This window comes from Ambystoma mexicanum, chromosome 9 (genome assembly GCF_040938575.1).
Source record: "Ambystoma mexicanum isolate Mex_15411 chromosome 9, UKY_AmexF1_1, whole genome shotgun sequence".
NCBI classification, from domain to species: domain Eukaryota; kingdom Metazoa; phylum Chordata; class Amphibia; order Caudata; family Ambystomatidae; genus Ambystoma; species Ambystoma mexicanum.
Genome location: NC_090931.1, coordinates 326,405,187 through 326,430,394, shown reverse-complemented (window position 1 = coordinate 326,430,394; position 25,208 = coordinate 326,405,187). Strand labels below are relative to the sequence as shown.

Genomic DNA, 25,208 nt, shown 5'->3' with positions numbered 1-25,208 from the left:
TCCTGAATTTGTTTGGTTTGCATGATACGCGTATGTTGCCATCTAGTGGTTTGGTTTGAGTATTTCACTTTATATTTCAGTCCTTGAATGTGATTGACATGAGGTTATCTGCAATGACCATATCGAAACAGTGGAGGGCCCGTCAAGGCCTCATGGCTGAGTTAGGCAGATTCATTCAACAGTGTGTATGCAAGGCTCCCAGCAAATAACTTCAAGTAACTTTAGTTTAAGAACTGGACAGCATAATTCTGGAGAGGGGGGGGGGGGGGCAGAGGGGGAAATGGGGAGGGAAAAACACAGGGATGGGGCGGCAGGGGTGGCACAATATGATAATCTTGGGCTCTTGTGGTCTCACTCCTTTTTAAAAACCTTCTAAATGTTTCACCCAAACCCATAGAATCAGCATTGCACTTGGGTCCCAGGTACTGCCGACCTGCACCCATCAACACCACAGGTGTCACTTCTGCTTGCCTGATCAACCCATGCCCCTTTTCTTACAGAGCCATATGGAGTGAGATGAGTAGACTTGGCTGAAAGGTGTTGTACAAGACCAATTTACAGTGCATTTGACATAAATAAGCTCCCACAAGGTGTTAGGAAAAGAAACTCCATAAATGGCAATGCGACCTTTGTGAGCCTCCTAAACATTTTGATGGCGGTTTCAATTCTGTTCAGCTGTACTTCATCTGAAGTCACCCTGTCATTGCAACTAATATTGGTGGGTAGCCTTGTGGTATCCAAAATGGCTACCAGGGCAGGTTTGTTTTGTTTGTTTTATTATTCATATTGCGCACCAGACCCAAAGGTATTAGGGCGCAAAAGCATAACGAGGATTGTTAAGCTTAAATTGCACAATTGAAGAGGAAAGATACAGCTGAGGTTACAATGCTGTGTTTATAAAACAACAGATAGAACGATTAGATGGGTACAGTAAGTAGCAAGAATAAGTGTGAGGCACATAAATGTAGCAGAACAGTGAAGTCTTGTATAAACAATAGATTCTGAGAAGGATGCAGGTCAGGTAGGGTCAGACGCCAGGTTCCTTTAGCCAGAGAATGAGTCTAGTTCTAAATTGTAGGTAGGGTAGATCTTCCCTTAAAGCTGGAGGAAGGGAGTTCCAATATTGTGCTGCTTTAACAGGGAAACTACTCCCGCCGGATTTGGTGAGCTTGAATCTAGGTACTAGTAAGAGGCTGTTTGTCTAATGAATCTTTCTGTAAGGTATTGTGGGGCTGCATGATTAAGGCATTTATGTGTCAAAGAAGCAGTTTTGAGGAGGATATTATCTTTTGTGGAGAGCCAATTGACAGATCTCCTGAGATCAGAAATATGGGCATTCTTGGAGACTTGAGGCTGCTCTCAAGGCATTATTTTGAAGTCTGACTTTTAGAGGTAATGTATTTGTTACTGCCTATATAAAAGGAATTACAATAATCCCGTTTGGAAAAGGTCAAGGCTCTTGCTAAAGTGATGCAGTTATTGGGTGAAAGGAAGGGCTTTGCTGCTCTTATTAGCTTACAAGTGTAGGATGTGGCTGAGGCTATTGCGTTAACTTGTTTACCAAAGCTGAGCGTAGAAAAGCCAAGAGTTTTAACTACCTTGGCCACGGTGAGGTTATTGTTGTCAATTGTAAGTGAGGCGTATTTAGGACCTAGTTTTTTGATGTTGGATGGTGTACCTAGAATGAGGAGTTCTGTTTTGTCATCATTCAGGCATAGAACGTGAGAGGCCATCCATGCCTGGATGATTAGGTAAACTCTGTTCACAAAGGCCAAATCCTTGTCATAATCTCCCGTCAACGGGATGAGGATCTGTGTATCATTGGCATAATTAGTGTAGGTGATACCTAAACCATCTAGATCATCGAAAAGGGGCTTTGTGAAAATGCTGTACAGGGTGGGCGATACACAGGAACCTTGGGGTACACCGCATGATATGGGTACCAGGTCCGCAGCTGCTAGAGGAGAGAATACTCACATTGTCCTGTTAAGGAAGGACTGGATCCAGGCGACTGCCTCCTGATAGAAGCAGGCCGGGGTGACCAGGTGGTTGCAAAGTATTGAGTGGTCCACCAGATCGAACGCGGCTGAAAGGTTGAGGTGTAATTTTTTTTTTTAGAACTCCCTTTCCTCCAATTGTGATTCTATCATTGTCAAAGTGTGTTGGGATGTGTGATGGAATCTGTACTCTTGTTTTGGCTACCCCAGGTTTAGACAACATCAATAGACCAATGTAACTTTGTGGTAGCCGTTGGGATATTGATGTAGGTTTCCAAGTCCTACCTCTGCCATTTTGTTTTGTAAACTTAGTTATTTTGTTGACCTAGGCCCAACATGATCCCACAAGGGTCTAAACTGGTTTGAGGTACTTTCTAAGGTGTGTTATCCCATGTTGAGTTTTTTCTTCTGCTTTCTTTAGATTTATATCTATGAAATCCGCCCAACATTTTGTTTTTAACCTTTCCTGCCATTTGGTGTCAAGTGAAGCCTTTTTTACTTCACTTGCAATGCTAAGCACATCTGGGATAGTCTCAATGGCTAACTATGAGAACTATGTTCTCCATTGTGAAATTCCTTGTTTGTTTTTTTTGCACTGCACACTTCACCTTACAGTGAGATGCTGTAGGGATCCATTGTGTCTGTATAACTTTGTTTCGAGGGGATTGTGTCCTCCGACGTATTCCACATCTATGACAGGTAATGTCCACAGCTGTGCTGCTTCGGAAATTTTTTGGCAGAGGGTGTCCTGTGTTGATGGCGTTGATCTGTTGTCCCTCGAGGGCCTCCGTCGAGGGTCGACGTCACCGGATGTTATATTCAGGACGCACGGTGCCCGTAGCCTCAGTTCCGTTTTTTACGCGAACTTGTTTGCTTCGGAATCTCGGCGCGCTCGTTCTGCTCTTCAAAAGCGATGTCTTCTACTACCCCAAAGTTGAGCTTTAAAAAATGTCAGGACTGCGGTTCGAAGATGTCTATCACGGACCCGCACAACATCTGCCTTTGGTGCCTTGGCGAAAGCCACGCAACTGACTGCGAGGATTGCCAGTCCCTGACGTCTAAGGCCTTGCGGAACGTAAGAAGAAATTGAAGGTAGGTAGGGTGTCAAAGCCCCATAAATTGAAGCCCGCTGGGCTTTGGGCTGATGACTCGAGGGGCGACTCTCCGCGTCATTGAAAATCCAGGGGGTCTCGGTCTAGGAGTGGTTCCTGCCATTCCTCTGCCTCGTTGAGGCATTCTAGGAAGCGCAGTCACCGGTCGCCTTCCCCGTCCTCGTTGGAGGAGGGCTCCGACAGACGGTTGACTTGTCCCACCAAGTCTTCGTCGCCGGCCGAATGGGATTCATTCCGCCGGCAGATGTTGGCGATTTTTGAGTCGCAGGGCACAGTTCCGTACACGCCTTTCGAAAGAAGCCGGCAAGGAATGGGCTCAGGCCACCACTCGCACGCCTTCGGGCGATCGGCGCGATCATCGGGAGCCGTCGAGGTGCCGCTCGGACAAGGGAGATTGCCATAGCCGTGCCAGATTCAGGTCCCGGTCCTCGATGCCATCGAGACCGTCAGAACCAGTGAAGCCTTCGAAGGCGGCATCGGCGCTGTGTCTGTCGAGGGGCTCTCTCTCTCGAGGCTCCGCCCTCAAGGTCGCCAATGCCGATTCCCTCTGCGTCCTCGACGCCGTTTGTGGAGGATTTGCCGGAGGTGCCCCTGAGGGCTGTGGAACCTCAGAGGAAGGCTCTCAGTAACTCTGTGAGGCCTGTTTTTGAGCCCTATTCTGTTCTTCCTCCTAGATTGGAATCTTTCCAACCGTTACAAGATATTTCATAGGTTGAGGAACTGTCTGATGAGGAGATGGCTGTGCCTCCATATGTCCCTGATGACCTTTTGTCTGGGTATAGTCAGATAGAGGAACTCCGTCAGTCATTGCATGACGCTAGTGGCCTTGACACCTCTCCGGAGGGGGAGTTTGGCCGGCCTGAGCCTGGGGTGCATGCGGATTCCTCCTATCGGCGTCAAGGGTGACAGAATACTTGGGGTGGTCTGCTCACCCGTTGATTTTGTTCAGGATGATTTGACGGACATCCTGGATCAAGGTCCGTCCACTGACCTGGTGTTGCCGTTTCACATGGCTTTGCAAAGGTGGGTGGCGGCGGCTTGGACTGCTCCGGAGAGTCTACTGGCAGTTAATAAGTTGCTTTCGAAGAAATACCCCCCATCCAGTAATGACCTCTGCTACTTATCGACGCACCCTACTCCGGAGAGTTTGGTGCAGGCGGCTACGGCCTCCTCGAAGCAGGCTGCATACTCTACCATCCCTCCTGATAGGGATGATGAGCGCTTTGATGGTTGGGTGAAGAAGGTATTTTCGGCTAGGGGTATGGCGTTGAAGTTGGCCAACTCCACTTGTGCCTTAGCAAGATTTACACACTGTGGAACTGTGCGTCTTTGGCGGCTGAGCATATTCCCGAAGGGGAGGAACGGCATGGTTTTCTAGCACTCGTGCAAGACGGCAAGGATGCCATGTGTGAGTCCGTTCAGTTGGGTTTGGACACGGCAGACTGTGTCAGCCGGTCCATGGCTGCGAGCACCGTGATACGCAGATTTGTGTGGTTTCGGAAGTTGGGGTTTGCTCCTGATGTGCAATCCCGTCTTCTGAACATGCCCTTTGATGGTGTTCATCTGTTTGGCAGCAAGGCTGACTAGAGCCTTGAGAGGTTGCCGACCTCCAAAGCTGCAGCAAAGTCTTTGAGTGCTGCAGTTCATCAACCTCCGCCTTTTCGTCCTAGGGGACAGCAATGGAGGGGAGGTTAATTTCCGGTACTACTCTTCCTTTGGTAGATCGAGAGGAGCTGCAAGTCAAAGGGGCCACTGTAGGAGTACCCGGGGTGGCAAACAAGGTACTCGCGGTGCCACTGCTGCTTGGGCAGTTGCCTCTTTGCCCTCAGGCACTGCCGCAGGGACGTCCACTCAGTCATGAGGCCATGTCCCATGGTTCGCCGGTTTGGGGCAGACTTTCGCAGCATCTTGGAGAATGGCGGGCCATTACTTCAGATGTGTGGGTTCTGGAGATCATAGCCCACGGCTACTGTCTTCCCTTCCGGCAGAGCCCTCATGACAATCCCCCGGGGAAGCTCTCTTAGAAGCATCCGGATCCGCTCCTTGCGCAGGAAATCCTATCCCTGCTGGAGAAAGGCGCCATAGAGCTGGTGCCTGTAGCGGAGAGGAACAAGGGATGGTATGCCCCTTATTTTTTGATCCCGAAGAAAGGTGGGGGGGATTGAGACCCATCATGGAATTGCGTTGGTTGAACAAGCTCCTTGGGAAGGACAAGTTCAAGATGGTAACTCTTTCTCAAGTCCTCCAAGCCCTTCAGCTTCATGATTGGTTGGTGTCTCTGGACCTCAAGGATGCACTTTCATGTGCCGATTCATCCCAAGCACAGGAAGTACCCGAAGTTCGCGGTTGGCGACTCGCATTTTCAGTTTCGGGTCCTGCCGTTTGGATTGACCTCCGCCCCAAGGGTCTTCACCAAGCTGATGGTGGTGGTGGCAACATATCTCAGGAAAGTGGGATTCACCTCTATCCTTACCTGGACGATTGGTTGATAAGGCCGCCCTCTCCTGATCAAGCCCTGGATCATCTGTCTGTCACCTACCACTCCCTCCACAAGCTGGGCTTCTGCCTCAATTTAAAGAATTCGCATTTGACACCTATCCAGTGGCTCCAATACATCTGAGCTGTGCTCGACACATCTCTGGGGCTGTGTTCGCCTCCCCAGGTGAGGGCTCATCACATTCTGCAGATGGTGGACAAGTTTCAACGTGCCCAGAGTCTCCCGGCGTTCGAATTCTTGAGGTTGCTCGGCCTCATGGCATTCTGCATTTTCCTGGTGCCAGAGCCAGGCTGTGGATGAGATCTCTGTAGTGGGCTCAAGATGCAGTGGTCGCAGTTCTCTGGCAGGATGTCGGATCCCGTTCAGATTCCGACCTAAGTTGCCCAGGATCTTCTATGGTGGCCCGACGAAGGCAATCTGATGAAGGGAGCACCATTTTGACAACCATAGCCGGAGATGACGATCGTGACTGACGCATCCCTCACAGGTTGGGGTGCTCATGCCAACGAATTGACAGCCAGCGGACGTTGGTCTCCGTTGGAGTCCAGACTCCTCTTCAATCTGTTAGAGCTGAGGGCCGTCAGGCTAGCCTTTAAGGCTTTTCTGCCATCTGTGCGGGGGAAGAATGTCCTGATTATGACGGACAATACAGTGGCCATGCACTACCTCAACAAAAAAGGGGGGGCAGGTTCACTCCCATTGTGCAGGGAGGCGATGCAGTTCTGGTTCTGGGCCATCCAGCAGGAAATTTCGATCTCAGCAGTTCATCTGGCCAGAGACGAAAACGTGGCGGCGGACGCTCTGAGCAGGCAGAGTACGGCCTCTTATGAGTGGGATCTGCCTCCGGAAGTTCTTTTGGAGATCTTTGCCCTTTGTGGAACCCCTCGGGGTCTGATTTGCCTTGCATGGTAAGCTCTTTGCTGGGCAATCCTTCAGCTTTTCCGAGCAAAGCAGCAGTATCCGTTTGTGGCCGGATGTGGGGGGTCTGGTCTGTCTTGTCCCACTCCACATCCATACTAAAGTATCTGTTGCTGGGCATATCTGGTGGGCAGCCCTTGCCAGTTGGAATGGTGCAGATCCTTACCATTGGTGAACTTGTAGGAGACTCCAGCTCCAATCCCGGATGCAAGGAGGACTTTAGCCATTCATCAAATCCTCATCAAAGCCAAGACAGGAACATCTCCTTGAAGAACTGGAACTAGTCATTGCAGCCATACAGCATTGTTTTCTACAACCGTCCCAGTGAAGCCCTGCTCCTTTGCTAATCTCCAGAAGGCATTCACCGGTGCTTCGACCTCTGTATGACTGGGAACAACCAGTCTCTGCCTGTGGGGATCCTGCCCTTAGAAGCCCTTGGAAGTGTACCAGAACCAACTTCTGGTCTAACAAGCTTCCTCATGGGCTACCTCCCTACATCTGTTGTTGCCCAGAGTTTGGACCTGGGGTCTCACTTCGTAGGCCTTCGACTTGTGAAACAAAAGGTCCCCCCTGCAAATTGCAGCTCGCCAGTACGAAGAGAGGACTCCCAGGACCAGCTTATTTGTTTCCTCCATGAGGCTCGGCTGAACCATTGTTCGCAGTGGCCATCCCTGGTCACTGCCTGCATCATGTCTTGGGTGGGGTGAGAGGGTGGCATGGGTCTTCTGAGGTAGTCTACAACGTGGTGTTCCTTTCTTCATGGTGCCAGGGTCATCCAGCTCTGAACCGTCTTGCCAGAGCACAGAACCGCCGACCGTTGTCCCCAGAATACCAACATCAAAAGTGACACCTGCACCAGAAAACCCTAAATCTCCTCCAATGAAACAAAGATACAGGGCACTGAGGGCCAAGTAATTTCAGGTGCCTCTGAAGTGATCCCTGAGCTAATCCGCGTACAGGTGGGGCGAGTAAACATACCTGTTTCAACCAAATGCCCCTATAGGCTTTAATGGGCGCAAAGACCTTGCTCTACTTCTCCCATGCCTGACTGTGATCGGTGGAGTTTTGGTCAAGGATCCTCCCCTTGGAGTGGTAGTTGGATGATGAGACCGTCTCCCAAGAACCTTACTACTTTAAAACACAACTGCTTGTTGGCTTTGCTAACACTTGTTAAGACTTGTTTAAAGACTCCTATCCTTCTGAAAATAGTTATGTTTGGACTTGCGATTCGACGGGCACTATGCCCATTCTTTTATAGCCTGGAAATAACTTTTAAAGTGTAGTGCCTTTTTATATTCAGAAGGCTTTGTGTAGTAGTTTAACGCCTTTCTTCCTTATGTTCTTTAATTTGGTAATTACTTATCTTGTCCTTTCTTCACTTGCTTTGCTATACTATTGTGTGGTATGATTGATAGAACAATGTCAAAAAATAAAGTTTGGCTTTCGCCCCGGGGTGGGTACTATGGAACAGAGCCTTAATCTTTACCTACTTGTCTCCAGTGTTCTGTGGGAGTTTCTCGCTTTCATGGATCTGAGCAGGGCCTTCAACAAAGTGGATAGATCTAGGTTGTGGGCCGTGCTCAGCTCCGTGAGTTGCCTGGAGGATAACTTGGTGTTATTGCAGGCACTGCATAGGGAGAATGAGGAGTGTGTGTGCACTGGTGCGTGGCGGGGGGGGACACTGCACCACGTTTTTTAAGGTCAGTTGTGGTTTCAGTCAATGGTGTCTTGGCTCTGATCCTTTTCACCCTTTACATTAATGGCCTCTTAAAGGCTTTTGTGGACACCAGGGCGACTATCCATATCTGGGTGGCAGGGCTTTTCCGGTTCTGGCATATACAGATGACATGTGCTAATTGCCAGAATGCCAAGGGCCCTCCAGGTGCTGATCTCCGCCTATGAAGCCTTTATAGAAAATCTGGAGCTTAAAATTAATCCTAAGAAATCTGCAGTAATGGAATGCATGGGACGAAAGATCAGCGAAGATGTAGCCAATGCTTTGCAATGGGGAAATAATTGCCAGAGTTTAGGAATTTGACTATTTCGGGGTCAGATTCTCAGACTATCACGGGCATTGCACATATTAAGAAACAATCTGCCAAGTTAAACCAACTAGTGGGAGGGATATCTTGTTTATTTTCCCGCTGTCAGGGACAACCGTTGGATGTTGTCCTAAAAATGTATTCTGCCCAGACAAAAGCAGGCACTTTGTATGGAGCACCACTTTGAGGCTTCCAGAGAGCCCCGAGACTCGGGTGGAGAACACTTTTTTCAGGTGGTTATTGGGTCTTCTGGGATCTGCTCCCTGTTTCTCTATTCACAGGGAACTGGGAATGGAATTCTGGGAGGACCAGTGGGCCTTAGCTCCTGTAACGTTTTGGATTAGGCTTTGGGCAAATGAAGTTGCATCCTTATGTCATTTTATTGTCATGTCCGTAATGGTTAGGGATAGCTGGTGGAAAATCCTGTGGCTCTGTAATATTGACGATGCATTGTCCTGTGGAAATCTATTTGGGCACTCTCACCCCCAGCTAATCTATTGGCTAACAGCCAAATGAGATTCTACAAAAGCAGTATGCGAGAAGAGTGTAAGAGAGAGAGAGATCCCATGGAGTTTGCAACTAACTCGGAGCGCATGCAGTGATCAGCCGGGTGGAGGAGAGCCAGCCCTATCTAATTTGGGGCTCCACTAGGAGAGATCGCTGGCTGCTCACCCACGCTAGATTTCATTGGTTGCAGCTCAGGGGAGATAGAAAGGACATGGTTCATCTTATTGTTTTGCTCTGCCTATAATGGTATCAGCTTGTCTACTCTACTGCCAGTGCTCGGGTCAGCTAACATCTGTACCTATAGCCCGGCAGTTGTATATCTTTTGACAGCATACTGTCTTGACAGCTTGCGCCCTACTGTTGTTTTTTAAAAGAGCCATGCATCAAAGAAAGGAGCTGCTTATGTAACTGCCCCAGAAGATTGCCCACTTCTTTAACAACCTGAAGGCGTATTGCCCCAAATAAATTGGGAGTATTTTGCGGTTGTCTTGCCCACTTTGTAATAAATATTCTCCAATGTTTAAACCTGATGAATTAAGTATGCACCCTATAGGATCGACTTTGTATTGGCATTTCTCCAGCATGGGGTCTGGCATGGATTCACATGCTCATGAATATTCCCCGTCGTCAGGCTGGGAATCCTCGGTAAAGAAAAAACCAGTATCAGTTTCGTTTCTGATCTGTCTTTCGTAGTAATAACCAATCACTGGTCTCTGCGTCATACTGACCACAGCCAATGACTGCCCTCTACCTAAGCACCGCCACTGGCAGCCATCTTCAGATTTTTACCGCACGTTCATGTGTTGGGATCCTCGTGCTATTGCTCTCGAGCGTTAGTGCTATTTTTCGCGCTTTTTTCACAAAAAACTTCGATTCTTTCGGTCAAAAGAGCCTCAAGCTCCACCGATCCTACATCCGATCAACGGGGACCCGTGTCGGATTCATCTGTGCCCCTCAAGGGTGAAGATTTCGTCGAGCTACACTTCGGAGGAATCCAGAAGCTTCTCAGGCCCGGTCTCGGAGATGGCCCAGGAGAAGGGAAGCTCGACGGCCGGAAAGCTGTTCAGGGTCTGCCCTGGATGCCAGCTGCAGAACGTCTTCAAGGAGGACGAACACTCTTTCTGCCTTTACTGCCTTCATGAGGACAAGACGCACGTGGAGAAGGACTGTGCGTTTTGCGGCAACATGTCGGAACGGACCATGAAGGACCGCCATCAACGTCTCGCCAACTGGCTGGAGGGTAAGAGCCCGTCTGGCGAGAAGAAGAAGAAATCCGAGCGGTCTTCTAAGACCTTTGAGGGCGCCCCGGCGACGGGGGCCCAACATAAGGCCAAGCACCGCGAGTCCGCTGGCACCGGGAGCGCCGAACGGTCGGGCTCTACGGGCGCCAGGCAGGGCGCACCCTCCCCGGCACCATCAACCACGAGCCAATGCTCTGGGTCGGGTAAGAGGAAGGCCGAGCACCCGGCGAAGCTCCTGGAGAGGCCCCGGTCGAGCTCTAAGGCAGAGGAGGAGCGTGGCAGTGCCCCCTCCCTCAAGGATAAGGCGGTGAGCGCACCTAAGGTGGTGAAGGCCTTGATCCATCCGACCAAGCCCTCTATCGAAACGGTCGCGGCGGCCCTGGCTCAGCCTGTGGTGGCTGCACCAGTGGTGGCGACCTCAGGGCCCAGAATCTCCCTGCCTCCTCGGAGGGAGTCTTCCTTTGTGCCCATCGATAGGACCCCCGTGAAACCCTCCGTGGGGAAGAAGGGGGGGCAGGGCGTCGTCGTAGATTCGGCCTCAACCTCAGAAGAGGAGCTGATCGAGGTCTTAAGCCACGGCCTAGGCGTGGAAGAAGGCCAGCCCGTCGGAATGGACCCCGACGCAGGTGACGACGACGACATCGTCGAGGATACCGACGGGGCCCCTGCTCGCCCGTCGGATTCCCCTCTGCCAGCGCCGCAAGACAACTCGGCGGCCATTTTGTTGGCCATACAGTCCTTATGCTCCGAGATAAGGACGAGGCTACCGTTACCGACGGAGGAACCTCTCCCGTCGGGGGATCCAGAACCGGGACCTTCTGGTGTTCCCCCTACCAAGAAAAGAAGGATCCAGCCACCACCTCCTTTTCAACCGTCGCGCCCCTTCCAGCCCTCCTCCCCGTCCACCCGAGGGGATGATACGGGGACTGACACGGCAGCGACGGGTACGGACGACGAGGCATACGACGAGGATTTTCCGTCGTCGCCTCCCACCAGGGCTTCTCCGCCCGACGAGATCGGATCTTTCCACTCCATGATCTCCAGGGCTTCCGAGCTTTTCCAACTCTGCCCTGAGGAGAAGAAAAAGGAAGGCTTCCTTTATCAGCGGCGCGAGGCCAAGAGGAAGACGGTCCTCGCAGTGCCTCTGTTGGACGACATTTGGGATGAGGGCCTTTCCCTCCTCAAGAACCCTTCCACGACGCCAGCTAGAAGAGACCGGTACGAGAAAAAGTACCGGGTCCCGGACACGGCCCCCCTATGCCTCCGGGCGCAGCCTACCCCGGACTCCGTCGTCTCCGCGGCAGCCAGGAAGAAAGCGGGGGGGGGGGGGGTGCGGCCTCCACATCGACTTCCCCGCCGGACGGCGAGGGAAAGAAATTGGATGCTATGGGACGTAGAGTCATCTCGTCGGCAGCGACGACGATTAAAGCGGCCAACGCCTTGGCTATCGTGGCCCGCTACGACAGGGAGCTCTGGTACAAGATAGCTCCCCTGCTGGATTTTCTGCCGGACGACAAGAGGGCGGAGGCCCTTGAGATCCTGCAGGAAGGTGAGGTGGCCTCGGACCACGCCATCACCGTGGCGACGGACATCGCCGACACCGGGTTCCGCCAGCTGGGCAACGGCGTTTGCCTTCGACGTCGTGGATGGCTCAAAGCTACGGACTTCCGGCAGGACGTCCAGACCAGAGTCCTGGACATGCCCTTCGACGGGAACAACCTGTTTGGGAAGACAGTGGACGATTCCCTTCAGGCCATCAAGGCGGATACTGAGACGGCCCGGGCCCTTGGAGTCCTGCAACGACGGACGCCCTTTCGGAGCGGCGGAGGCAAGGGCGCCTCCAAAGGTTCCGGCGGCGGTTTCGCTTCCTACCGTCAAGCGGCCCGCTCGTCGTCGCAAGAGGCCTACAGAGGACGAGGCAAGTCTAGCGGACCCCGCCGTCGTCGCCAAGGAGGTCAAGGCGGCAAGGCCGCGTCCAAGCAGGATTGAACCGGCCGTGGGGTCGGGCCCCCACCGAAGCACCCCGGTGGGAGGCCGGCTGGCGGGCTTCGTCAGCGTGTGGGAGTCCCATCTCCACCGACCGTTGGGTGCTGGACGCCCTGGCCCGGGGCCACGCGCTCGAGTTTCAAAGAAGGTGCCCGCGCGTCCCCCCCGTGGCCAGGAAAGAACTTCACGTCCCTCAACTTCTCCTGGAGGTAAAGGCGATGCTCAGAAAGGGCGCCATCGAACTCGTCCCCAAGAGGCTTCGGGGCTCCGGAGTCTACTCAAGATACTTCCTCGTGAAGAAGAAGACGGGAGGATGGCGCCCCATCCTAGACCTGCGACGTCTGAACAAGTTCATCAAGGCGCAGAAGTTCCGGATGGTCACCCTCCAGCACGTCCTGGGTCAGCTGGAGGAAGGAGACTTCCTATCGTCGTTGGATTTGGAGGATGCCTACTTCCACATTCCCATCCTAAAGGGGCACCGCAAATTCCTCAGATTCGTGGTCCAAGGGCGTCATTACCAGTTCAAAGCCCTTCCCTTCGGACTACGGTCAGCACCCAGGGTATTCACCAAGTGCCTCGCACCGGTGGCGGCGCAGCTGCGCCGCGAGGGGATTCACGTCTACCCCTACCTGGACGACTGGCTCATCCGCGCCAAGACGAGGGAGCTCGCCGTGGTCCACACGGCAAGGACCGTCCAACTCCTCACGGACCTGGGATTCTCCGTGAACTACGCCAAATCCCACCTGGTGCCCGCGCAAGTCGCACTGTTTCTGGGAGCCAGGCTCGACACAGTGTCCCTTCTGGCCTCCCCGTCGGAGGAGAGGACCAGGACCATCTTGGGCAAGGTGCAACGGATGTTGGTGGCCGACGCGGCCAAAGTGAGGTCCATCAAGTCCCTCCTCGGGATGATGTCTTCCTGCATCTACCTCATTCCCATGTGCAGGCTCCGGATGCGCCCGTTGCAAGAATTCCTGGATGCGCGCTGGATCCAGACGACGGGCAGCTTCGAGGAAAGGATCAAGCTCGACGAGAGTTTCCGACGAGCGATACGGTGGTGGGGCACCCGCGCGCATCTGACGGCGGGCATGGACTTCCAGACCCCAGCCCACCAGGAGACTGTGACCACGGATGCCTCCCTGGAAGGGTGGGGAGCGCACACCGAAAATCTGCACGCAAGGGGACTCTGGCTCCCGACGGAGAAGTCCCTGCATATCAACGTCCTGGAGCTCCGTGCAGTGTTTTGGGCCCTCAGGTCCTTCCTTCCGTCCCTCAAGGGCAAGGTGGTGAGGATCTTCACCGACAACACCACCACCATGTTTTACATCAGGAAACAGGGCGGAACCAGGTCCCCAGCGCTGTCCAAGGAGGCGCAGGACCTGTGGCATTGGGCCGTTGCCCAAGGGATTTTTCTGGTGCCGTTTCATCTGGCAGGGATAAAAAACACCATCGCCGACTCACTCAGCAGGGAGCTGCGCTCGTGCCACGAGTGGGAACTACGGCAGGATCTGGTGGATCGCCTCTTCCGACGGTGGGGCACACCCCAGATCGACCTGTTCGCGACGGCGACGAACACCAAGTGCCGGAGGTTCGCCAGCAGGTTTCCCCAGACGAGGAGCATGGGCGATGCTTTCTCGTTCCCCTGGGAGGGCCTGTTCCTCTACGCGTTCCCTCCCTTACCTCTGCTAATCCGGCTCGTCAACCAGCTCAAGAGGTCACGGTGCAGGATGATCCTCGTCGCACCTGCGTGGCCGAGGCAGATATGGTTCCCGGACCTTCTGGACTTGTCAGCGTCCCCGCCGATCAAGCTGCCGGCGGACGCGGATCTACTCTCCAGGGAAGGAGGCGCCATCCTCCACCACGACCCGAAGTCGCTGAACTTGCAGGCCTGGCTCCTGCAGCGCTAGAGTTTGGAGGATACGACATACCGGCCGATTGCAGAGAGGTTCTTGCAAAGGCCAGGGCGTCCTCGACTCTTAAATGCTACGGACACAAATGGAAGAGGTTCTCTGTCTGGTGCCACGCACAGAAGATTAACCCTCTACGGATTACGGCCCCCCAAGTACTGCCGTACCTGCTGACGCTGGCCAAAGCTGGTCTGGCACACGCGTCCATCAAGATTCATCTTGCTGCGATCTCCCGATACACCAGAACCACGGGGCGGACGTCCTTGTGGTCTCATCGTCTGGTGAAAGAGTTCATGAAGGGACTGTTCAGATCGTTCCCGCCGGTGAAGGCTCCGGCCCCGGCGTGGGAGCTCAACGTGGTGCTGACCAAGCTCATGGGACCTCCGTTCGAGCCTCTGCACTCGGCCCCGTTGAAGTTTCTATCGTGGAAAACAGCTTTTCTTGTGGCCATCACCTCCGCACGACGAGTGGGAGAGATCCAGGCCCTTTCCTGCAAGGCCCCGTACTTGACTTTCCACGACACGAGGGTAGTGCTCAGGACGCACCCCTCCTTCATGCCCAAGGTACCGTCGGACTTCCATCTCAACGAACCCTTGGTGTTACCTGTGTTCTTCCCGTCGCCTTCGTCGCCGGCTGAGAGGACTTTGCACTCGCTGGATGTAGCTAGAGCGCTGAAGTTCTACGTGGACCGCACGAAGGGTTTTCGGAAGACGTCACAACTCTTTGTGAACTTTGGACCTGTCAATCAGGGGAAGGCTCTCTCGAAGGCTTCCATCTCCAGATGGCTCTCCGGCTGTATCATGTGCTGTCACCGGTTGGCAAACCGACCGCTGCCTGGCCGTCCGAGAGCCCATTCCACCAGAGCGATCGCAGCTACCACGGCGTTCCTATCTGGTGTGCCCCTGCTGGACATATGCAGGGCTGCTACGTGGAGGTCGACGCACACCTTCACGAAATTCTACTGCGTCGACCGGGATTCCAGGGAGGAGTCCAGGGTCGGCCAAGCAGTGCTGCGCAACCTGTTCGCCTGAGGTGAGCCTGGTGAGGAGGTAAGATGCTTAATGTTGAGTTGATGTGATGCTTAATGTTGAGCCTTTGCCACCTCCCGTGGTTGTGCATGTGTGTACTGCTATGTATTCTTTATTCATGAGCATGTGAATCCATGCCAGACCCCATGCTGGAGAAGGAACAAGTTACTTACCTGTAACTGTTGTTCTCCAGCATGGGTCTGGCATGGATTCACATGCGAACTCTCCCGCCTACCCCTCTGCGGCTCTTCACTTGGTCATACTGCCACTTCACGTGCTTCCAAATCTGAAGATGGCTGCCAGAGGCGGTGCTTAGGTAGAGGGCAGTCATTGGCTGTGGTCAGTATGACGCAGAGACCAGTGATTGGTTATTACTACGAAAGACAGATCAGAAACGAAACTGATACTGGTTTTTTCTTTACCGAGGATTCCCAGCCTGACGACGGGGAATATTCATGAGCATGTGAATCCATGCCAGACCCATGCTGGAGAACAACAGTTACAGGTAAGTAACTTGTTCCTTATGACCTTTCTTGTTCGTTATATGATCTTACCCACTTTTATAGAGAGCTGTGTTTTGATTGGTGTTTTTATTTTTGGAAAATTGCCTTTTATATGTAATTGTGAGCAATAACTTTTGTTATATGTACTGTCATTGTATTTTTGTATATTTTTGATGGATAATTTGATCCGAATAAACCCTTTGACTGACTGAGAAAAAGTAAAGTGTTTGCACTCTGTAGCCAGAGCACTTCAAAAGTGAATGTGTATTATATAGGAGTGTGTTTAGTGTGTTACATACATGTGGTTTTAAAATGCTAAGTTTCCAAGGCCTAAATAAAGATTTGTATTTTTTTTTTTCTTTCTGCCTAATTTGTGTTAAGAGAGCTCGATGAGTGCTTAACTGAACCCTTACTCACACCTCACACACTCCTAAGTGTAACCCTTACTGCTCAATTACACTACATAGATAGAGCTTGGATAGATATTAGTGCCTTCCCATGTTAAAGCGGCCTCTTGGAAGCTGTCCACAGGGCTGATTCTGAAAATCCATCTCAGCCCCCATTAAGGTCAGTGTATGTGTTGGCCTCAACAAATGGTGTTACACAAATTGCCTTTAGAGAGAGGTTTTTGAAACTCACTTTCCCTGCATTCATTCAGCGATGTGGATTCAGATGTCTGGCAGACCCTCAGTGCAAACCTGGATACCAGACAGTGTGCGTAGGTAGGCAGTCATATTGGCTATTTTTGTCATTTCACCATTGTACAAACACAAAAGGAGAAGACATCAAAACAAAATGGGTAGAAGTGTAGGATATTTAATATGCATTGCAGACCAAATGGCTGCTATATTTGGCCATTTGGCTGCCTAGGCAGTAAAACTACAGGGTGGTGTAGCAAAAAATAGTAGCTGCCACAAACCTACTCCCAAACAAATTTTCATTGTCGGAAAACTCTTTCAGACAACATGAAGTACTCCAGGAGCACCCCTGTCCTGGTAGCTTGTTGAAACCACCACCACAGAGCTTTATACTCAAGAGGTATAAACTGTGGCTGGCGTTTCAATTTCTTATGCTTTAAACCCCGTGAGCCGTGGTCTCCTGAATACAGGGTGACCTTTTTCTCTAAAAACCACCCCATCTGTTTTTATCTACAGACAGGACAGCAATTAGAGCAAAAGAGCAATTATACTACCTTGGTATGTGCCAGGCTGTAAAGAAGAAAGGAATGGATTTAGTACTAGAAGAGGGTGAAGAAAGGTAATAGAAAAAACCTGATAGCGAGGATACTAAATCCTTTATCCTATTGTTGGGTGATAATGCTGTCTTCACTCCTCCCCACGCCCCTAATAGAAATGCATAACGGAATCTTCAAAACAGGTGATGAAGAAACAATCTTTCCAGTAGACAGGATTATATCCAGTGAGAAAATCGAGGAGGGTAAAACAAAAAAAGGAAGGTTAGTAAGGACCTACCCCGAACGGCACCAGGATGCTCTAGCGACTATGCAGCAGAACACTGCAGAGCGTCTTTTTGGGAAGGCCTTATCTTCAATGTTTAAATGTCCACCGAGATCCAGAACAATAATAAAGAAAAAACAAAAAACACGGTCCATATATATTCATAGCCAAGAAGAATCCAAACAATCCGGTAAAGCAGTCCGAGGTCAGTCCAGGGTGGGGCTGGGAATAGTAATCCGCGGGATAAGCAATGTTTGTTTTCCACATGACAGAATGGCAGAAAAGTAGTAATAGTATTCTGTAGGATAATCGGAGTTCGTATGCCGCGTGGAAAAAGGCAAGGCAGCAGCAAGGAAATCCTGAATCGGGAATCAAACCCCAACAAAGGAACAAGGTAAACGAGCTGTTCAGGAAGGAACAGAGCAAACACTGCAGCGTCAACTTCAATTAGAAGCGCTGATAGCCGGAAGTGTTCTACCTTTATGGAACTCCGGAAGTCCTTCAGCATTGCAGTGGCTCCTTGCATCAGGTAACCATGGCAGCAAAGGATTTTACTCAACACGCTATACTCAGGGCTTTGCCATAGGCGCCATGGCAACCGCAACCTGCGTAACAGTGACAAGGGAAGCCGAAGCTGCCCGCCACACAAGCTTTGCTTCGCGCAGCGAACCGTGACAGTATCCTTCCCCAAAGAGAAAGATACTCCGCGGGATGCATGAAATCGAGCCAGCAACAGAGGCGCATGAACGTCTTCCGCCTGCTCCCATGTCCTGTCCTCCGGGCCATAGCCTTTCCAATCAATAAGGTAGAAATGTGCCCCTTTACACACTTTAGTGTCCAGTATTGCGCTTACTTCATACTCCTCAGATCCCGCCACCATCAGAGTGGCAGTTGGTTCACGTACACTGGTGTTGGTCAGATAGGGTTTCAACAACGAAACCTGAAACACTGGATGGATACTCCAGTGTCTGGGGACATCCAGGCGAACCACTGCAGGATTCAGGACATAAGCAATGCTATGAGGGCCAATGTATCGGGGCAGTCGTTTTTTTTTTCCCCCGGCTGTTTCGGGTTCTTAGTTGAGAGCCAGACCATCATCCCTGTCTCATACAAGGGAGCAGGGGTGCGGTGGGTATCCGCATATTTCTTGGTCCATTTTTGGGCTTGTCAGATGTACTTTGATATCCATCTGTAATGGAGAGGTTACGGACGCAATCAGTAGCTGCAAGGTTATGTAGCGGGAGGGATGGATCCAGAGGAATGGATCTAGGATGTTGCCCGTATAGTGCATAAAAAGGAGATGGTTTAGTCGAGGAATACAGGGAATTATATGCAAACTCAGCCGTGGGCAACACAGATAACCAGCTGTTTTGGTGTTGGAGGCATAGACAACAGATACTGTTCCAAGTGGCATTCATTCTCCTGTCTGTCCATTAGTTTGTGGGAGATAAGTGCTGGAATAACCATCCTCTATGCCAAACGAGGCGGTCAAAGCCATCCAAAAATGGGACATAAATTGGGAACCCCTGTCTGAAATAATGGTATCAGGCAACCCAAAATATCAGAATATATATTTCGAAAACAGATCTGCCAACAATGGAGCCGATGGTATTCCCTGGCAAGGAACAAAAATGCCATTTTAGTAAATAATCAATAACGACCCAAAGAGTATCGTCACCCTGTACAGGATGGAATTCTGCAATGAAGTCCATTGACACCATATACCAGGGTGTTAGGGAGAATTATCATTTCTGTGCTAATTCCCTTCTACCTTAGAGGCCCCCAGCTCTTTTGCTGGACTTGTAGGACATTTAATTTTTTATCCTGGAGAGAGAGACCTTTTTCCCCACTCTCTCATGATTTTTTTTCTCTGATTTGAACTGTTTCTTTTGGTTTTGAAGTCTGAACAACTCCATAGGCCTCATCTTTTTGTATTGTGACAGAAACGTCCTTTGGAATGTTGCTAAGGTTGAAATACCTTCTCTTGGATAAACTATGGTTTCCGAGAATAGTAAAGTGAAATTGACTTTACTTACCTTTTTCTCTTTGTAGACTCAGCACACACAATCTTACATAGTGCTGGAGGGGTCACTTAGTATCCCCTTTGTCTACCTTCTCATGTAAAACATTATTGTTATCCTTCGTACAATTAATGGCTGGTGGCAGTGGTTTAATTTTCCCACCATTGTGCATTTTTACCGCAGGCTGAATCATCAGCTGTAGTATTGCACGCATGGGTACCCATTTTGTCAAAATGGCCCTCGTAGTCTTTTTCGCCATTTCTTGTTTGTAAGGTCCTTCTTGAGATTTACTCTGCACGCCAAACAAGGTTTGGTCCCTTTGTTCATTTTGACTTTGGTGGGTTTCACAGGTGAAACCTGCCTGTGGCTCCAGCGTGTCTGAATGGGCAGGAAGTGAGGGAGGTTCCCGAAACTCCCTGTGCTTAGTCTCCTTGCTTACAGGAATGCACCCAAAGGTGATGTCCTTGGATGATAGCCACCCTGCTGTGAGTGACAGCTAGGCTGCGAATGAATGGGAAAAACTTGCATAAAAGGTGAGGTCTTTTGCAAGGAAGGCGGAGTCGACCACTGGAAGAAGGAATCGAAGAAGAAACTGCAAGAGAAGCTTGCTGCACCCTCCTGGGCCGTTGGTTTGCCAGGTGAAGCCCTGCTGCATTGCTGAAGCTCCATATTTTGAATTGGCTAGAGAAGACCAGAATTGAGTGCATATTTTTTAAGCCGGATCGAGCTCCAGGGACTACCCTCGAAGCAGGACTGACCAGGCCTGAGCCACCTCAACAGTGCTGGACCCCAGAAGCACGGAAAGTCCACAAGGTGTCCAAGAACTGCAGTGGTGTTATTTGCGAGTACCTGAAACCGCGAAGTTCCGCTGATCTGAATTGTGCCCATTGCTGCTGCCGATCTTCAAATCGTAGTGCAGTAATCCGCAGACGTCCTCCCTCTTGTCCCCACGACTGAGGCCCAGGATCTGCAGGACTACAACACGAACAGAAGGCAGCTGGATACCTTTCTTCAGACTTGAGGTACTGTGTAACTAGGGGTACTTAACTCTGGTTGTGTCTGGCTTGCCTGCTCTCACTGGAAACTTGCATTTGCTGCCCTTTGCAGAGTTGCTTGCATCTTTGCTTCTCATAGCCTTCCAGCTTGTGGCCCAACAGTGATATTTTTTACTACAAAACTCTTAACATTGTGCAAGACTCCTGGCTTTTGTGCCATCTTCAAGAAGTGCCTCAGCTCTCCTGGACTTTGCTCAACTGACCTTGTCTGTCCTTGCTCCCTGTAGACTCTTCTTACCCTCTGACTTTGTGTTGATCTGTCCCTCATTAAGTCATACATACCTCACTTGTATAGTTGGGAAAGGGTTAACCTGTAGTTCATTGGCGGATTGTAAAGTACTTATCTGCTTGGAGAAACGTGTTAACCATTGTTTTCTTCACTAACCTTCCCTTTTTCCACAACTCCAGTATTGTATCCAAGCGTAAAATGATATATCAATGTCCAGTGTCCTAGCTATTGAAGTCACCTCAGCGTGTAGGAAGTGTGTGAGACATCCCAAAAGGGTATCTACTTACTTACTTAACTGAAACTGAAGGAGTGTATTGTTGAAGTGTATTTAATTGTTGTCAATTGCCCCATTTCTAAAGAAGGCTTATTTTAAAACTGACTGTTAAATTAATAAATATTGAATCAATAAAGTGTTAATAAAGCATAAGTGTTATCTGATTACCGGTCACTGTTAATCTGTTAAAACCCTACAGCTCACGTTGACCCCTCTTGAGATGAGCCTGGCTGCTCAGTCACTTTGCCAACTTTTGTAGTACAGTCCAATACCAAAGGTTGTGTTACCCATTGCCCAGAGGACAAGGCTGGTGTAGTCTCCCACAGGATTACTACATACAATCTTGCCTAACACAGGATTTCTGGGGGACTGGAAGAAGGCGCAAAAGGCCCAGGGGTTTTGTGCATTGGTTCTTGCATTGGGCCCATATAGAGCATGTGGTGATCTACTCAAGAACATCACATGTCATAGAGGGCCACCAACACCATCTTCCCAGCAAGTCAAGTGTTTTTTGCCTGCCTGGGTGTACTGCTATCTGTGAATCATGACACTACTGGAGAGCACTCCTTGTCTCTTCAGTAGGAATATAAATCTTCTGCTGAATATAAGGTAGGTAATTAACATTGGAATTTAAGTCTGAGTTCCTTGGGTGACTGTAGTCCATTTCTGGAGTTCTCTAAGCGAGGGTTGTGGTGTGCAACCACAGGCCACCTGGTGAGGTTACAAGAAGTATTGGTCTTCTTTCGATATAGAAGCAGGATCTCCTATGCGGGAGAGGGCATCAGCCTTTGAGTGATGAGCGGCTGGGCAATAGGTGATGTCAAATAATGAAAAGACCGAATGCCAACGCGCTTGTCGAGCTGACAAACATTTTAGTGTTTTCAGGGCCAAAAGGTTGTGGTGGTTAGTATACACAGTAACCGTGTGGCGAGCTCCTAGCAGATGGTGTCTCCATTCTGCAAAGGCAGCCTTAATCACCTGCGTTCTGTGATAGTGTCATTCTTCTCTGAAGGGTTTAGTTTCCGGGAAAACAAAGCGACCGGATGTACCTTGCCTGTACCCGGGCATTTATGTGACAAGACAGCACCTACTGCAATGCCCGATGCATCTGCTTTGACAAAAAATGGCTGTAACAGGTCTGGATGTTGCACTGGAGCAGTTGTGAAATCCGATTTGAGAGTATCAAAGGCTGCTTGAGCAGCCGGGGTCCAGTGAAAAGGCATTTTAGTGCTAGTAATACATGTTAAAGGGGAAGCTATAGATGGAAAGGAATAAACAAACCTTCTATAGTTATGTTACTTGGCATTTATATAGCGCTATATACATCATTTGTATAACCTCAAAGCGCTGGTAGGTTGAACGCCTTCGGGATCAGTAGTTCTCGTCAGCAGAGGGAGATGGTGTTGTAGGGTGCGTTGGTGCACCAGATGTGTGCAGCTGATGTAATTGTCGGGAGGTAACTGCATCCTAGCGTTAGGTGTGGTGCTGGAGATATCAGTTGGATGTGTGCAGTCTGGTGGGTGGACACCCAGGCTGGGCTCTGGCTGTTAGGCTTAAAGGACGCATATGTGAGTGACTAAGCTGGAATGTGCTTGGCTAGCTGCGTTTTAATAGAGTGATGAGGTGTTCATGGGGTAGTATTCGTATGTGAAGTATATTAATCGGTGGTATAGCTGTGTTCTAGTTGAATGATGGTGTATAGTAGAGAGTAAGCGTAGTGATGTGATATGATTATCTTTAAAGCGCCCGAGACCAGGCACGCTAACAGGATGGCAGGGAGCACAGAGACAGACGGACACAGAGACAGGGGGGTGGGGAATACAGATATATAGCAACAGTATGGGGAACAGGAGGGCAGGGTACACTGTGATTACATATGTCAACATTTACTTTCATATTTATATCCAGATGCGACTCAGGCCAACGTTCACAGCTCCACCCAAGTGTTGGAAATGCCAACATTTGCACTTCCTTCCATAAGCGACTCAGGCAAACATTCACAGGCTAACATTCACAATCCTGTCGGGGGTCCAGTACAGGCTAATGTTTAGTTCCAAGTACTTAATTAATTCTATCCATTCCATCCATTGCACCCATCCATCCCTTCCATCCGTCCATCCTTTCATCTATTGCATCCAGCCATTCCATCGATCCCCTCCATCATCCATTCCTTCCACACATCCGCTCCATCCATTAGTTCTTAGTTTTGTTTATTCTCTCTAGTTCATCTATTCTATCCACTCTATATACATACCCTCCATTCATTCCACATGCATCTGTGCCATACATTCGATCTCTTCATTTCACGTGCGTCTATCTGTTCCATTCATTACGTCATCTCCATCCGTCACTCCATACATGCATCCACATAATCCATGCCATCCACCCATTTCGTCAATCCATTCCCTTCATCCACTCCATCCAACCTATCCTGTGGGTAGGATCTGGGGTCATTCAACCCCTGGAAGAGAAGTCTGATTGATTGTGTATTTAGTCTTTGGGTTGTTGGAGTTCAGACATATTTTAGATTTATCGTTGGTGTTTATGGAAAGAGCCATGTTTTTAGTAATTTTTGGAATGTCATATAGTCTTGGGTGTGTCGAATGTGAGGTGGAAGCGAGTTCCACAGCCGGGCCAATGCTGAGAAACCAGATCCTCCGATCCTCACAGAGGTGGTTGGCAGGCATCACTAAAAGGAGGGCAGAGCTTTATCTTAAGGGGCGGGGTGGGATGTAAGGTTTTAGCTTATCTTGCAGGTATAGAGGGCCGGTCTTGTGCACTGCACGATGAGTGATGCACAGGGTCTTGAAGGAGGCCCTTCGTCCAACTGGGAGCCAGTGGAGGGTTCTGAGAGCTGGAGAGGTGTGGTCTCTTGGACCCAGGGCTAGTAGCATTTTAGTAGCAGCGGTATGCCGGGACTCCTAGGTAAAGGGAGTTGGCTTAGTCCAGTCTCGACTTTACAGTGGACATAACAGCGGCAAGTCTGTTTTGGAAGAAGAGGTAGGGGAAAATGCTCCTGAGAATTTGGTAGTGACAAGATTTAGATACATTGTTGATCTGTCGGGAGAGGGTTAGGCCAGAGTCCATAGTGCATCCAAGGATTTTTACTGTGACGGAGGGGGTGGGTGGTTGTCCCATGGAAGGGGGCCAGGGGAGTGGACGAGGCAGAAGCTGTGTTGCTGCATACCATTGTTAGGAAAGATTTCGTAATTGTAGGTAATTTTCCTTCCATGTGGCAACCCCTAAACTTTTTGCTGTTGTTTTTCACCTTGTTCTTGACTTTGCCAGAGAAGTGCAGCCTTCTGCCGCACTCCTCTGGGCTTTCGCTCCTTTCTTATGGGGAAACTGACATGCCCTTAAGACAGTCAGTACCGGGGAACGCTGTTTCCCGTAGTTTCTTTTATCATGTTGCGGCTTTCTAGACCAGTTGGGTTCCTCTGATCTTCTCTAAACTGGATCTCAGAGGGGCTTGACACGAGAGGGCACTGTAAGCTAAGTTACAGCTCTCTTGGGTCTCTAGCCTTCTACAGGCCCTAGATACTCGTTTAGGATTGTATCTGATCGGTGCAAGTGATTCAGGGACGGGAATGGTGGCAGCGATCGTTTCTTGTGTTTTGAGCTCCTTTTGGCGTTCTAAGCGCGTTTTCCGCGCTTAACCCAAAATGGTGGCCTGGCTCCCAAAATGGCCAGACCACGAGGCTCCTTTGTCCTGTCCGCTGACCGTCTTGCTCCCTTCACCTTCCCCAGGTCCAGCCGACCCGGGGCCTTCCTTATTTGGGCATGTACTTTCCAGCGAAACATGGATGCTTTCGGGGGCTTCTACATGTCTTGTGTGTGCCTCTAGGATGTGGGCTGGGATGTCTGGTCCCAATACACATCCTGGGTGCCAGAGAGTCTAGGGTGGTGTGAATGCCTGGGACCACCGTGGTCCATGATTGGTCCACGAATGGTGTGAGTGTTGATGAGCGGATCTCCCATTGGGTCCCCTCTGTTTTGGCGCAAAGGGAACCGTGGATAAGAGGGGGCTGGAAACACCACTACCATGTCGATCTCCTGAGTTCTCACGAACGAAGGAATACAGGAGCCAAGTATCCTGCAACCAAGAGGCTGGACCGAGGAATCGCTGGTGACTCGCTGAAGGACTTCTCCTCTGCACTGCTGTCGCCTTGTGAAACCCTTTTCACCTTTGATCGAACCAGAAGGCCTGTACTGGTACTTCGACCCTTGGAATAGCAGGAACAGCTATTCTCGGCACCTTCACCATCTCCTGCAAGTAAGCCTTCGGAAGCGTCTCTGGGCCATCCAGCTGACTGACCAGCTTACACGGGAGTCTTGCTCTGTAACCGCCCCCAGGTTGTGTAGTATTTCGAGCCCTTGTCACTCTCACGCGCTTCGTACACTTGGCGTTCCCAGGTCTGAAGTGAGTAGTGTACATTT

General features: G+C 50.4%; 1 protein-coding gene across 1 annotated transcript in view; it reads left to right on the top strand.

Moving 5' to 3' along the window:
• The window catches only part of MYBBP1A (MYB binding protein 1a), a 1,153,837-nt gene that overhangs the window by 220,213 nt on the left and 908,416 nt on the right, over nucleotides 1-25,208 (top strand). The window lies entirely within an intron of this gene.